The following is a 14,699-nucleotide window of genomic DNA, read 5'->3' on the forward strand; positions in this document are numbered from 1 at the left end:
TTCCACTTGCTGAGAGGCTGAAAACCAGGTTCCCATGGCCTAAATTCCACCTTAGGCTCTGTGCTTGAAGGCCAGGAGTCAGCTGGAAGGAAATAAAAGATACAGAGACTTAGGTGCAATCTAGGGCATGTGAATCTGTCTCCTCTCCTGTGATACCAGTGTGCCATAAGCATCTGGTGTAGGAAGCTTGTAGTGAACAGGCCAGGCCAATGACTGTATCTTCACTTTCAGAAGTGTTTCTAGACATACCAAACTGGAGTCCCCACCTCTAACCCAGGTCCAATTTGAATTCTTAAGCCAATCCCATCAGTGTTAGACAGAGCAAAGAACCTGATCCAAGCAGTGTTGCTTATTCCTGGGAAGATCCAGACATCTCACAGCGTTTACCTTCTAGAGGGTAACTACAGGGCTGGGGGAGAGGCCTGGAGCTATGCTAGTGCATGTGTTGTATTCTGGCTCTGGGGGAGGTGGTAGTTTTTTTGTGGGTTCTGCACCTGTGGCCTAGAAAGACTAGAAAAGGCTGTTACATGTCAGCACCAGATCCTGGTGTTGAATGAGGAAGACTCTTGGGCTCTCAGACATGGGGTGCTGAGGGTGCTTTGCAGCATTTCCAGCATGCTTGGTGGTGGGGGAACTGAGCCCTCCCAGGCTTACCTGTGGCCACAAAGAGTGTGATCTCTCACTATGTTGGCCCTGGTAATCTCTGACTATCAATCATCCTCTTCTCATTTGGAAGAACTTTGACTTAATAATAATGAGAGATACATCAGCTTGAGTAATTTCTGTTTGAAGATATTAAGCTCTGTGAATACTGAAGAATATCATATCCTAAGCTTTTGAGCAGTTCTGACTGTAATGTAGTGCTGTTCTTGGAATGATTTGTTTCAACTATAGGCCCAGTTTAAATAGAGCTATTTAAGTATATGTTGCTGTTCCTCATACATCAAAAAGCGAAGTTCAGTGAATAATGAGTTATCATGGGGCACCACAATGAGATAAGAACTCATCATAGCTTTGCAATAAATGACAATGTCATTAAAGGAAAAAAGACTTTTTGCCTGTAAGCTTAATTGGAAAAGCCAGAAATCATGAGTGGAGATTTTTAGCATGCTAACCAACTGGAATATATTGCAATAAGAGCAAATTTCTGTGTGCAAAGAGTATCCAAGATTTTTGATTGCTGTGTGAGCCACATAGCTGTGGGATATTTTCCCGTGTGCCTTCTATGTAGATAAGTGACAGTACCTGATGACTGCTCCTGGAGGGGAAATGTAGTGCGTTATTATTGAACAGCTTTCCAAGATGCAGCAGTTGTCATTAGAACTCAACAGTGGACAATGGAGCTGTATTTGGCAGGTATTGACTTTTTTATTTGACTTTTAATCGCGATGACTTGCAGTTATGTCATGCTGTAGTTTTAAACTCTGCAAGACAGTTTGACTCATTTATGTTCTTATTCAGGTCTTTAATGTTCACACAGAAGATGATGACTTCTGGGCTTGCTGATCATATGGGTTGGAGGTGGGGATAACCAGCCATGGTGTACAGGGCTATTAGGCACTTGTTCTTTCACTGGGCTTTATAACAAAGCCACTATGCTTGAATTTCCGTGTCTGCAGAACGAGTCCATCCTGCAGTTTATAAAGAATTTGTTGTGCTTACTTTAATTTATTGCCTTTAGTAAGTAGAATCATTGTATGACTGTGGTCTCAGTTGTAGTTAGCAGGACACCGCGACTGGCCCATCTGCAGCAGCTCTGCTGGAAAGGTCTGGTCTGCAGGAGCCCTTGTTTGCTCTTAAGAATGACATGCAATTGAGCATCTGGGAAAGTCTGCTATGGTAGAAGTTAACTATAAATTTATACCTGAGGATTTTTTAATTGTTAGGCTTAAATTGTTTATTTCCTACCAGTTGTAGGACTTCTAAAACTTGCTTTTTCTCCTTCCATAAGAAAAACGAGTTTGGGCAAATGCTATGCTATGGGTAAGATGTGGCAGCAATAGCACATGAGGAGAGGTGCGAGGAAAAAGACAGCTTCCTGCTCTGTGTTGTTTCTGATTTATTTTATTTTTTTTTTCCCCTTCCTAATTACATGGAGTTGGAAGAATGAGCTGGTAGCATATGAATGTTGCCATCCCATTATAAGAATTGTGGTCATGGGTGCCATGCAAGCATGAAGCTTCAAGAGACCGGGATGTGTTTTGAGCACAGACCAGGAATAAGTCAGGCCTGCACATGGCTTTCTCGGGTAGAAGGTAGTAAGCTAAGGGAATGTCTACAAAGCTAGTGCCCAAAACTGGAATTATGCTTCCCGTTCCAGTTAAACCAATACATAAACAAACCAGCTCACTTGATGTTCTCATTAATTTGGACTGCTTACCTTTCCAGTTTTTCCAGCTTGTGATTTGAGCAGAATGAGCCAGTCGGAAAAATGACAGTCTGGAACTGGCCTGACTCGTCTCTGTCTCTCCCCAGAAAGCCAGTTTCTTTTCTACCACCAAAATAGGGACTGGCTCCACAGCTATTGTTTAGGACACCTGAGACTCCACAGCAAAGTCATCTGCCATTGCCTAGAAAAAGGACAGAAAAGGAAAACTTGTAATCCTTTGCCAGCTCCTTCTGCGCCTCTCTACCTACTAAAGGCTTTTCTCCACTGTACAAATGGTGTAGCAGCTGTGGCTTGAAAACCACTGGGGCTTTCCCCTCACCCTGGGGTATATTATTGTATCCAGCCCTGGCACCTTCACAAGCCCAGGCAGCAGAAGCTGTGTGTGGGGCCAGTGTCACGTCTGTGCTGAGCCTGCTGCTTCTGACAGACCTCTTCTGCTTGTGTCTCCTTCCAATGCGGCCACAGCGCATGAAGCGGGACAGCCCACGGGAAGATAAGTTGTGCTGTTCTTCTGAGTTGAGGCCTTCAATGACCTTGAGCCTCTTGCCCCTCAAGATGCTACGGTGTAGCACAAATAAAAGCCTTTCCTTTTTGATGGAGGACCAGACATTTGGGTTACTGAGGGATCTCTGGAACTGGTTGGAGTGGATTTTCCCACCACATTTATGTGTAAGAGGGAGCACAGTACAGAGGAGGAGACTGGGTGCTCAGTACAACATTTAATTGTGTAACTCCACTGCAGTGGGCTTATGACCTGTGTCTCTGACTTAACCAAGAACCACTGAATGTGCAAAGGCCCCCTGTGTCCTCCTTCTTCCAGGAAGTTCTGACAAGCTTCTGACTAAACAGTCAACAAGTCCACAGAGTCGTTTTGGTGTTTTGATGCCTGTGGAAAGAGAGGTTGGCAGTGGGAGCCATTTTCTATCTTGTGTTGCTGACCGTGACAAAAAGAAAGTTGGCTTTCTTGACCTAGAATGATGCCAAGGCTGCGTGCAGGCTGGAGAATGAAGCCAGCAGTCTTCCTTCATGCCTTGGGTCTTTTGAAAGAGATTTCTTTGGTATCAAAGTAGACCCTAACCTTCCATGGGATCTCCTGATGGAATCCAGAGGTCTGTTAGTTGAGATCTCAGGCCTGCCTCCTCCTCAGGCTCACCTTGCTATCAATTTTTATATGGCTCTGCATGGGGCAGTGGTATAGATTTTGATGTGCTGAATTCTCACCACCACTAAGGGCTCCATGCTTTTGGATGCTGCCTGTGTATCAGGGGATGCAGCTGGTGTGCTCACCTACCAAAAGTGTTTTGTTTCTTTGATATTGCTAGAAGCCATTCTTAAGTATGTTCTGCCAGACAAAATAAAACCTGTGAATCTCAAAAACTTCGAATCTTGAAGAAGACCAAGTAGGGAAATTGTATCCTTGGCAGCACCAAGGCCCTCTGACACAGCAGTGATCCATGTCTCCTGAGACTCCAGGGATCAGGGGCTGGATTTCTCTTTTTACACTAAAGGTTGCCAACCTGTGACCAACAGAAAGGGGGGGGATGGGTAAAGTAAAGAACGCAATACAAGTTGGTTTAATTGGTGAAAGAAAAAACAAATATGCTGGAAACCTGTAAGTGAATTGGCTTGAGCTTATGATCGAAAGTCTTGCAGTAATTGGCTATGATCTGCTGTAATGTTCACACGTTGTACCGGGGTGGGTTTTTTGTTTGCTGCTGGCTTGCTTTTTAGTCTTACATGTGCCTGAAGAGGAGGGAATAGCCTGTCAGGTGGCCAGAAGTGGGAAACCATCTCCTACATGTGCATGTAAGGTGCTGATTTTCAATAACCAATGTTGAGAGTAAACTGCATCTTACACCAGGAAAAAAATAGAGTAAATGAAACTGCTGGAGTTGGTGAGTGTGTGGAACCGCCTGGCAGAGGAGATGTTGGCTGCAGCATTGCACATCATTCTGGCCTGAGTGATGTTGTGTCGGGGAGCTGGAGAGGCTGAAATCCTCAGTGTTGGTTCTGAACCTGGCACACGTCATAACTGAGATTTACTGTAGGCTCCAGTGGGAGTGAATGGGAGAAATGGAGAGGATCGGAAACTCCCAGAATGTCGTTTGGATGCTGTGTGTACTTGCGTGAGGAATACCACTTGGGAAAGAGGTATTCCTCCTTCTTTAGAGGGAACCAGGGGTCAGCTGAGAGCATTTACTCTAGCATTTCACAGTAGCGTAAAACTCAGTCATGGGATTTTTATTTTTGAATAGTTAGCAAATTAAAGAGTAGTGATAGAAGTGATCAGAGCCGTGATTAACTGTGTTGCTTTTGATTTTGTGGCTGAACCAAAAATATGGAGTGATTTGAACTGAAAGATGAAAAAATTCTTTTGCTAGCATAAAAAATTAAGATTTTGGGTAATCATAAAGCTAAGTATTTTGGATTGCCTAAAATTCTTCAGGTTTAAGAGTAAATGATTGAAAACCATTTTCTAGTTTTAGAGAAACAGGAATCTTAAGGGCCGTTCATCGAATAAAGATTTATTTCAGTGCTCCTGAATCCGCATTTTGCTGAACATCATGTGGGACAGATTCACCTGCAGAGGGAAAGGGAGTTGTCCTCCCAGCTACTCACTACATTAGCAACTTGAATATCTCCTATATCAAGGAAGTGCAATCACAACTGTTCAACTCCCTTATTCAGAGAGTGCTGTGCACATCCTTGAAATAATTCCTGAGACCAGAAAACTTCCCAACATAAAAGACAGATAAAACTGAAAGTCAGAGTGAGAAATAGAGGGGTTTTGTTTGTTTGGGTTTGTTTGTTTGTTTTTCCTGAAGAGTGGTATGCATGTGGAAGGCAAGTGAAAATTATTCCCTAACGAAAAAGCAGTAAAAGAGCTGAAGAGCACAGCTAAACAAAGCTCAAATCGTGTTAGACTGAATGCAAACAGATACTAAACCTTTTTGCAGTACATAGAGTGCAGTATAAAATGAAGGTGGCCAGCCCAAGAAATATTACTGTGCATAGATAATACACATATATGTAGATAATATATGCAATCATACGTTCTGAAAGCCTGTCATCAGAACAAATTGCAGAGCACAGAATGCGCATAGGAGGTCAAAAAGACATAGCTGGAGAACATAATACCAAGATCACCACAGAAACTGTGTTCCTTGGGGGTTGCTTTGTTTAAAGCAACCCTTTAAGGCTTTACAATACACAGGCAAGCAAATTCACAGAAAGTGAATTTCCAGATAGATGCTGAATCTAAGTCCAGTGAAATTTCAAAGGCATGAATACAGAAAGGATTTGTGCCTTACAAAATCGAAAAAATAAGCCCCCTCAGATTGAGCTGCTGGGCACAAGGTCAGCCCATGTGGCAAAGCCTGTGTTGGCAGGTCTGTATAAAGTTTGATACTATTCAGTAGTGCTTTGTTATGGAACAGAAAGTCTCATGAGCCTGATTGGAAACACTCTGCAAACACGTTTTTATAAATTTATGCACTGAGAAGAGTTTTCAAAGAATACAAAAGGCATTTCAAGGAAGAGTGGATTAAGGAAGTTGTGTGAGATACTGATAGGGGCCCTTGCATCCTAACAGTGTATATGATCCATACTGCAACCCCCTTGTCCTTGAGACATGAAGCAAAAGGTGAAAGTTTTACAAATAAGTGTTGCTGATTGAATGTAGTTATCAACCAATTTATTAGCATATGGTTCTGGTTTAAAGAAATAAATGCTATTTTTAACTGTTATCTGTGTACAGAAGGCCTAAATGAGGCCACCTTGAGAACTCTTTACCCCAGTGTGGTTACATGAGAAAGGTACAGAGATGAGAAGACTTCCAAAAGAGGAAATCGTGTCTAGACTTCAAAATGCCAGTTCTCATTTTTGTTTGAGGTGGTGATATCCTGTTTGGTATCTTTGAGCCTGTATGGAGGAGAAATAAGTGACCGAGAGAAGGAAACAGTAACACAAGAAGATGCCATGTATCATTTCAGAGTAAAAGTTCCCTAACTTTCATATTGAAAATTGTCACCAGCCCTCAAAATTTGTCACAGACTAGAAAAGCAGTGTGTATGAATTTAATACCACTAGCCAGCAGTGATGGAAAATGTTCTTGCAAAGGTGATCTGCAAGGTCTTGACTAACTTGCATGCTGTAGCCAGTGTGCCTTCTTCATACATTTTATGTTAAAGGTTAAATATTTTGGCTTCTTTCATGTTTTCTTGGGGGTTGGGATGGATATGCTGGTTCCTACCTAGCTTTTGTTTTTCATAGGTGACTTGATGAATGTAAATAGAGGATATTGAACCTAAGGGATTATAGTCTCTGTTTCCAGTAGTTCAAATAAAGTTCCCCCAGTTTTGCATATTTTTTGTGCTGTGCCACTGATGTTGGGGGGGGTGGATCTCAAACTCAGCGATTCCCTTAAATGAGGAGGAAAACAATTATTTATGATGTTTGTCATTAACCTACACAGCAGTATTAATGGTATGTAAAACCTCTTTGGATAGCAGACTCAATAGAAAATTTTGAGAAACTATTTGAATTTGAAAGAAGTTCCATGAGAAGACAGGATAACACAGAGTTAAAATCATCAGGAAGGCAAGTTGGTGTACGTATGAAGATTCTCTTGTGGTGTATTTGTGGGAAGTAAGAAAGCAGAGGAGTGTGTATTTAGATGCTGAGGGGAAGAAGCCATTAAGTGGAACCAAAAATCTTCAGTGCAGTTATTTCTTTCACTCAGATAATAGTGGTGGTCCATGCTTGGATGCAAATGCTGGAAATTTCACTTGAGGTGCAAATAATTGCATTTTGTATTCCTCAAAGTCAAATATGCTGGAGTGTTTTTCCAGGTAAAAATAATAGTGTAGCACTTCAAGCTTCAAATGGGTCCTTACCAAGATAATGATATTTTTAATGTGTAAAAGTTGTGCTTGAAAACAGGACTTAATGCTGTCGTCTATCTCCTGTCCCTTCCCATCTGCACGCATTCACTCACAAATGAAGTCTGCCTTTTTACCAGGAATAACATAAATGAACAAAAGGTGTGAAAAAGTCAGACTTGGCTGATTTTATTCCCTCCCTCCCCGCAGACTCTTAATATGTTTTAGCATATTTTCATACAGCAAATTTTAATTAAGTAATGTTACTTTACAGTGACTGGGGGCTTTCCTAATCTTAGAAGAGGAAGGCAGTGCAGTTATTCTGAAAACTTAAATAGTCCTAGTAAAACTTAACTATTTTCTCTATGCTGTTGAGTATTCAAATTTTCACCTCCGTCCTTTTATTGATGGACAGGCGTTCTTTTCTTAATTATTTAACTGTGTGAGCTTCTTTGTAGGAGTTTTAGGGGTATCCCAAGCTTTCTTTTACTCCATTATGTTTTCATGGTTATTTTCATCCATACTCTGATAGTTCTTTCAATAAACTGTCAGTGCTTCCCTTTCTCTCCTTTGCAGTTTCTGAGAAGACAGTATGTTGTTGTTTTCACTCCTGATATTGCAGTGGGGGAAAAAAAGAAAAAGGCAAGTGGCTTTTCCCCCACATTTTTGTGTGACCACAAATAAACACACGTGCAGAGTCTTTTCTCTCCCACATGTGTGCATGCATGCGAGCACACAGAAGGAGTTTCGTCTTGCCTGTGCGCAGGCAGAAGAGGCCGGACACGGCTGTCTTCGGCTCCGTGGAACTTGGCACCATCCCATCTCCAGTAAACAACGGCCTGACGTCAGCTCACGCAGTGGCGATAGCAGGAAAACTTGAGAGATTTTTTTTCAACTGGCCAAGCTGTTGAAAGGCTATCGCTGGGTTTGATAATCTCTGGCTGCACTTGAGAGGAATCGGTGCAAAGGTGGGGGAAGGAATGGTTGGTTAGTGACAGAAATAATAGAGCAATTCCTGATAACTTCATGCGGAGTGGAGAGGTGATTTTTAAGTGTTACACCAAAGGGTGTTTTGATTCCCACCTTGTCAGCTGTAGTTGTTCTCTCCAGTGTTATTCCAGGTTTTGAAATCCTGGCTGCTCTGTATAATTCACATTTGTTCTGTGTTGGAAGTCAGAGAACAATTAAAGTACGGTATAACAGTCAATCAAGCAGATGATGAAATTTGACTTTCCTATTGTGTTGAATTAATCACTTTCATTATGATTTTAATTCCTGATGTTTGCTTTATTCATCTGTAGATATAGTTCAAAGAACTGAGCCCAGTGATGCTAAGATTTTTACTAGTTTCTGTATATTTGATTTTTATTACTGGCATATAAGTAGGTAAGTTTTTGAGGCCCTAAATTGCGATGACAACGTTCAGAAAAAGTTTACTTCAAAAATACTTTGTTATTCGTCATTATCAACTTAGGCTAGAATAAAGGTACCATTTTGTGGTGTTGGTGTCAGGCCTTTAGAAAAGTGACTGTTTTCCTGCAATGCTGCAAGTGCCTTGACTGCAAAGTTAGTGGAGCCTCCATTGCATTTCTGAAACAGAGCCACTGTGACTTAAATTTAATAACAGATGGTTCTCCTCATAACCCAACAGTTGAAAGAGACTTTTCTATTGTTCAGTACTACCGCTGAAAACACATTTCCATTATGAACTTACAGTATTCTTATGCCAAAACCAACAGTTAAAAATGAATGGTTTGCTCTGGTAACAAGACAAAACAAACACGAAAATCATTGTGTTGTGTGACAGAGTATCAGAATATTAAAGTAAAAGAAGCTGATAAATCTACCAGAATAACTATTTGATGGGCTATTCTTGAATCAATGGCACTTCTCAGCAAATATTTCAAGGATATAAAGAATAGTGCATTGACTTTTGCTTTGTTTCTTCTACTGCTGCAAAGATAGCAAAAAGTTGATATTCCATTTATGTCCTGTCATGAGGGATTTACAGAGTTTTGTGAAGTCCTGGAAGGGAATGTGAATAACTGCCAATATTAACATTTTCTAATGTACAAATTTTTACATCTGTTTTTGGGGTATATTCAGACTAGGTTAATAATAAAATCTCTTTTAGTGGGGAGGGAGAAGAATCCAAGAGACAAAGGAAAATTGGACTTTTTCTAGGATGGTGTCTGTCCTGTTAGTAGCTTTTTAGCCTTTTGACCAAACCTGATGAAGATGCACAAGTCCCTAAGATTCACAGCTTCTGTGAAAGTGGGCAACAAGGCAAGGATCTGTCTGAGCCCATACTTCTTAATGAATTCATTGAGATCAAAAGCAAATGCAGGATAGATCTGGGCATCTTGTTAAGAGAATGATACAACTGGGATTGCTGATCTTGCAGAGGGGAATGAAAGGGTGAACAGCAGCTCTTTCAAAACCAGGAAAGTCTTGACTTTCCACGAGTCTGACTGACCTTGGAGACTTGTGTGACTGCTTAGCATCCTGCTCCCCAGAGGGGCTGGCATGTGGCAGGGCCTGACTGTTCGTGATTTAAGACAAGAGACCAGAAACCAAGCTGTTGAAGAGTGTCTGCTTGAGAGCTTGCCGTAGCACAAGAGTTAACAGCTCAGGTAAGGAACTTGTTCAAGAGGAATTGGCTAGAGCGAAACTTTCCAAAATCTCAGGCTAAGCAGCTGGGCTGGCCATAGGTGAGTTAACAACTGGCTGTGGGCAGCACTGAAGCTCTGCTGCAGGGCAGATGTTTCAGGTGGGTGGGGAGGTGACCTTCCCCCAGCTGCAGACTTCTTACACTTCAGGGTCCACGGGCAACTCCAGCATCACAACTTGGGCCCCATGCAAATGTGAACTTGCCAGTGTGTCCGGTGAGTCCAGCGCAGGGCAACGGAGATGATTAAGGGAGTGTAGCATCTCCCTTATGAGGAAAGGCTGAGGGAGCTGGGTCTCTTTAGCTTGGAGAAGAGGAGACTGAGGAGTGACCTCATTAATGTTTATAAATATAAAAGGGTGAGTGTCATGAGGATGGAGCCAGGTTCTTCTCGGTGACAACCAATGATAGGACAAGGGGTAATGGGTTCAAACTGGAACACAAAAGGTTCCACTTGAATTTGAGAAGAAACTTCTTCTCAGTGAGGGTGACAGACACTGGAACAGGCTGCCCAGGGAGGTTGTGGAGTCCCCTACTCTGAAGGCATTCAAGACCTGCCTGGACACCTTCCTGTGTAGTCTCATCTAGATGTTCCTACTCTGGCAGGGGGATTGGACTGGACAATCTTTTGAGGTCCTTTCCAATCCCTAACATTCTGTGTGATTCTGTGTAGGAGAAAGGCCTCTTCAGTTGTCCTTCCCAGGCAGTGTGACACAGGCAGGACAGTGTTACCTGTGCACAAAGTTTGGAGCAGGTTGCCTAAGGTCTGTTGATTATCTTTTTCCTTCTCTGTGGTCTGGAGTCAGGCTGCTCAACTGTGAGGCTGTCACATTTTCTGGGGTCTCCCTTGTGCCTGGGCAGGGTGAAACTCTGATTTGTAGGACTGTGAAACTCTTACAGTGGACTTAGCTGAAAAGGGATCTCATCCCAGGTCACTTCAACAGTATTGTGTGTTGCACAGGGCTTGCCACACCCCTCAGCAGAACTTTCCCTTCCAAAAACCATACCAGCAACTCGCAAATGCAGTTAATCTCTCAGCTGCAGCCTCACTGAAGGTCTGTAATGCCATGAATGGGAGCAGATGTGCAGTAGGAAAGTTCCTTTTTTTTTTTTTCCCCTTCCTTTACTGTCTCTCATCTTGTCCAGCCAGCCTGCTACTACTCTAAGCAGGGCTATGAGCTGGTGGGAAATACCTGTCCACTTTGCCTTTCCCTCCAAGTGGGTAACATTTGCATTTGCTGCCAGTGATAAGACTTACCCAGAGCTTCTTGCACTGGCCTTGAGCTAAACCACAAGTCAGAGATGCGTTACAGCATGTGTCCACTTGCTGGGAACCTGCAGAATGGCCTTTTCGATAGCCAGCCCTACTTGGCCCTTTTCTTCATGTAACAAAAGTTACTGGATGGTGGTTGAGGTTATGGTTCACTTTGTACTGAGTGGAGCATTAAGTTTACCTTTAATGTGGCCAGGGATCCAATAATACAGAATTTTAACCAGTTGCAAAAAATCTTGAATTTGCTTCTGGTTTTATAGAGATAGTCCTAAAAAGGCTCCTAAATAGGCTGGTCTGCTATCAAGGTGTAATTTTGGTACAATTTTGTCATGCATCTTAAAAGGAATTATCCTTCCAGAAAGATTCAGAAAAATCTTGTGGTCAGCCCCATCAAAGTAATGTTGTGAGGCTTCCAAAGGAATGATGCTGAGTACTTCTTTTTGTTCTCAGGTTATTTTTTTTTATACTTGCAGGTTTATATTTTCAATCTAATCTAAGGGGCTAAAAAAACAAAAGGTTTTTATTTAATCACTTCACAGTACTTGGCAACACTGCACGCTCCTGCCTTTGCCCCTTCTGTGCTTCTCTATTGGTTACAACTTTTCTGAATAGTGAATAATCATCGTAAGGATGGCCTTTCCCCATGCTTGATCATGATGTGAGGTGGGAGCAAACTGCACAAACAGCTCTGGGCAAGACCAAGGGAGGGTTCTTACCAGCATTTACTGCTGGAGCTTTGCTGCTTTATAAGGCCAGAGCTGTTCCCTGACTTGTCCTGTGTCTGCTCCAGCACTCACATCAGTGAGTTTACTAAGGTGAAGGTCAGTCCCCAGTAGATGTTGTGGATTTGGTATTTTCTTGTTTAAGACACTCCTACAAAGTTGAAGGAGCAGAATAAATCTGCAACTCACGTTGGCTCCATCTAAACTCAAAATTTGCAGATTTGGTTTCATACCTTGGCCAGGTCATCACAGCTTGTTGGCATAAAGTCTGGGTTCCAACTTATGGAGACCAGCAGGAGCAAAAACAGGGGGAGCCACAATGATCTTGCTTCATAGCTTAGAGATAGCCACCATGACCTGTTCCTTTTTTTTTTTTTTATTTTTTTTTCTTCTTTATTATTATTATTTTCCCCCTAGAAGGCACAGGCTTCTGTGAGGCATGTGGCACCTTCACAGTCCCTCCCTTGCTCATAACTCATCAAACAGGAGACCAGTCCCACCCAGAGGGATCCCAAAACTCCCCATAGCCTTTTTCTCAGACTGGAAAGGTTCTATTCCTTATTGGTCTTTCTAAGGGCAGTATTAAGCACATAAAACTTACTGATTTGTTCTTGTTGGCAATGTCATAAAACCCCAACAGGGAGGAAGATGTCAAGAAAACCAGAGCAGAGGGTGAAGTAAACTGGTGAGGGGGAGGAATCTGACTTTTATGGATCTACAGAGAGCAAAACAGGGATTTGTGCGTTATTTGGACAGTCAGGTAAAGTACACAGCCCTCTGTTCAGCTCGATGGTACTGTTGCTCCCTGTTGAGGCCTCCCCAGCTTTACCTTTGCAAATGCCCTGGATAACACAGTATGGTTTAAAAAAAAAACCACAAACACAACAAGCAAGCAAAAAAACCCACCCCAACCAACCAAAAAAAAGTCTTGCAGCCAAAATGCCTGTTTCTACCGCTAAAAACTCAATTTTATCAGTTCTACAATAATATGTTGAATTAAAATGACCGAAGACTTTAATTATAATACTGATTTTATTTTTCTTTTTGGTAGCAATAGCAGTCAAGCAATGGCACACTGACAAAGACAGCTCTGAATGAGTAGCAATCCTGAGGGGTGCCCCATCTCCCAAATCTTGACAAAGAAAGCAAGTTGCTGCCTCTTCAAGATTTTTTTTCTCGTCCTTTCTGTTGGTGACAGGCGTAAGTGTCAGTAACATCTGCTGGCCTCAGCTTGCGTCTTTCTGCAGCTCCGCTCTCTGGCAGGGCTGCGTGGAGGGGCCAGGAGCCCCGGACACCCTGTGCCAAGCACCCAGGGTGGCTTTGCCAACCAAAGCCTTCATCAGAACCTCGTCTGCCGTAGCCGCAGCGCTGGCTTGGCACGACTGGCAGGGCGCTGCTTATCTTGTGGTAGTTTATTAGACCCCGATGCTCAGAAGTGGCAGATTTATTTTTTTTCTTATTTTCTTTTTGAATAATGAATGTTATTTTAAGCAAAATAGCCAAGAGGGCTAAACAGATCAACATGTGAATCCGAAACCATTTTCTGTTAGCTTTGACTTTGAGAGTTACTATAAATGATAGATATTACAGAGAACACACTTCTTTCACAATCCATTCTTTAACTTGTTTCTGCCTTTCAACAATGTTTTGTGAGTGACTAGTTTTCTTTCTTTGCTCTGTCAAGTTTCCTTGATGGTGGCAGTATTTCCCAGAGCAACTGGGAGGGGAAATATATCTGTATATATTTTAGCAGGGACATGGCATCTATAAAGTCACAAGAAAATAAGCAGACTGTAAAGACAGATGCAGGCCCTGCTTTATTTATTATTTGTTTGCTCCAGAGTTGGCTGGGTTTCCCTTTGGAAGGATGGGACAAAAAGTATTTTGGTTTGCTTTGCTTTTTTGAAGTAAGGCATAGATTTCTCTGCTGCCTCCTAAGACTGGTTGGTTACTTTTAATTTTTCAATTTAAAACAAAAAACACAACCAAAACCCTAAAGGAATATGTGGGGATTTTGTCTATTTTATGTCATGTGTGAAAACAGTGGAGAAAAAAAAGTGCATCTAAGAGTCAAATTTACCTCAGACTTGTCAGCTGCTAGCAAGTAGTGATCTTACTGCTTGCACTTGGGTTGTACAGTGCCTGTGATACACAGAGGAAAAACAGGCAGTAATGCAATGCTGTGCTTTAGATCCATTTTGTGGGGGGAGGGAAGGAGGTGATTTCCCGACGTTATTTTATGTGCAATTTCCTGATGGTGAGAAGTTTTAAAGACTCTTGTAATGATTTATCTGGAGACTTTCTTCTAAGAGCAAGATGCAGCCTGAAGTTGTACTATCCTGTACTTCACACAGAACAGCCTTATACAATAAACCAGTTGTTCCTTCCTTCTGAGCACACACCAAGTGTGTGCAGCGATGATCCTGGAGTCTGCAGGCAGCTGCAACACAAAAGGACTTGCGTGGTTTGCTTTTGCTTTCTCTTCCTTTCCCTCCATTTTCATATATGTTTTTCAGAAGGCTGAGTTTCTGATGGACTGTTTACTGCAAGATCAGTGGAAAGTGAAACTGTGTTTTGGGGCTTGTTTTGTTAATTCTTTTGGTTTTCATACGGCGCTCAATCAAAGGCACTGTTCTTAATGTTAAAAACAACTCAGTGGACTGAGAAATTAAAAATGCCAATCGATAAAAATGAAAATCTGAACTTTATCTATAGGAAATATTAATGAGAGGAGACACTCAGTGTCATCCCCCTGCAGAATGCTGAG

At 42.2% G+C, this 14,699-nt stretch overlaps 1 protein-coding gene across 6 annotated transcripts in view; it reads left to right on the forward strand.

Annotated features, from left to right (window-relative positions):
* Window positions 1-14,699, forward strand: part of SERTAD2 (SERTA domain containing 2) — an 84,574-nt gene that overhangs the window by 12,024 nt on the left and 57,851 nt on the right. The window lies entirely within an intron of this gene.

The sequence above is a fragment of the Patagioenas fasciata genome, chromosome 3 (assembly GCF_037038585.1).
Source record: "Patagioenas fasciata isolate bPatFas1 chromosome 3, bPatFas1.hap1, whole genome shotgun sequence".
NCBI lineage: Eukaryota > Metazoa > Chordata > Aves > Columbiformes > Columbidae > Patagioenas > Patagioenas fasciata.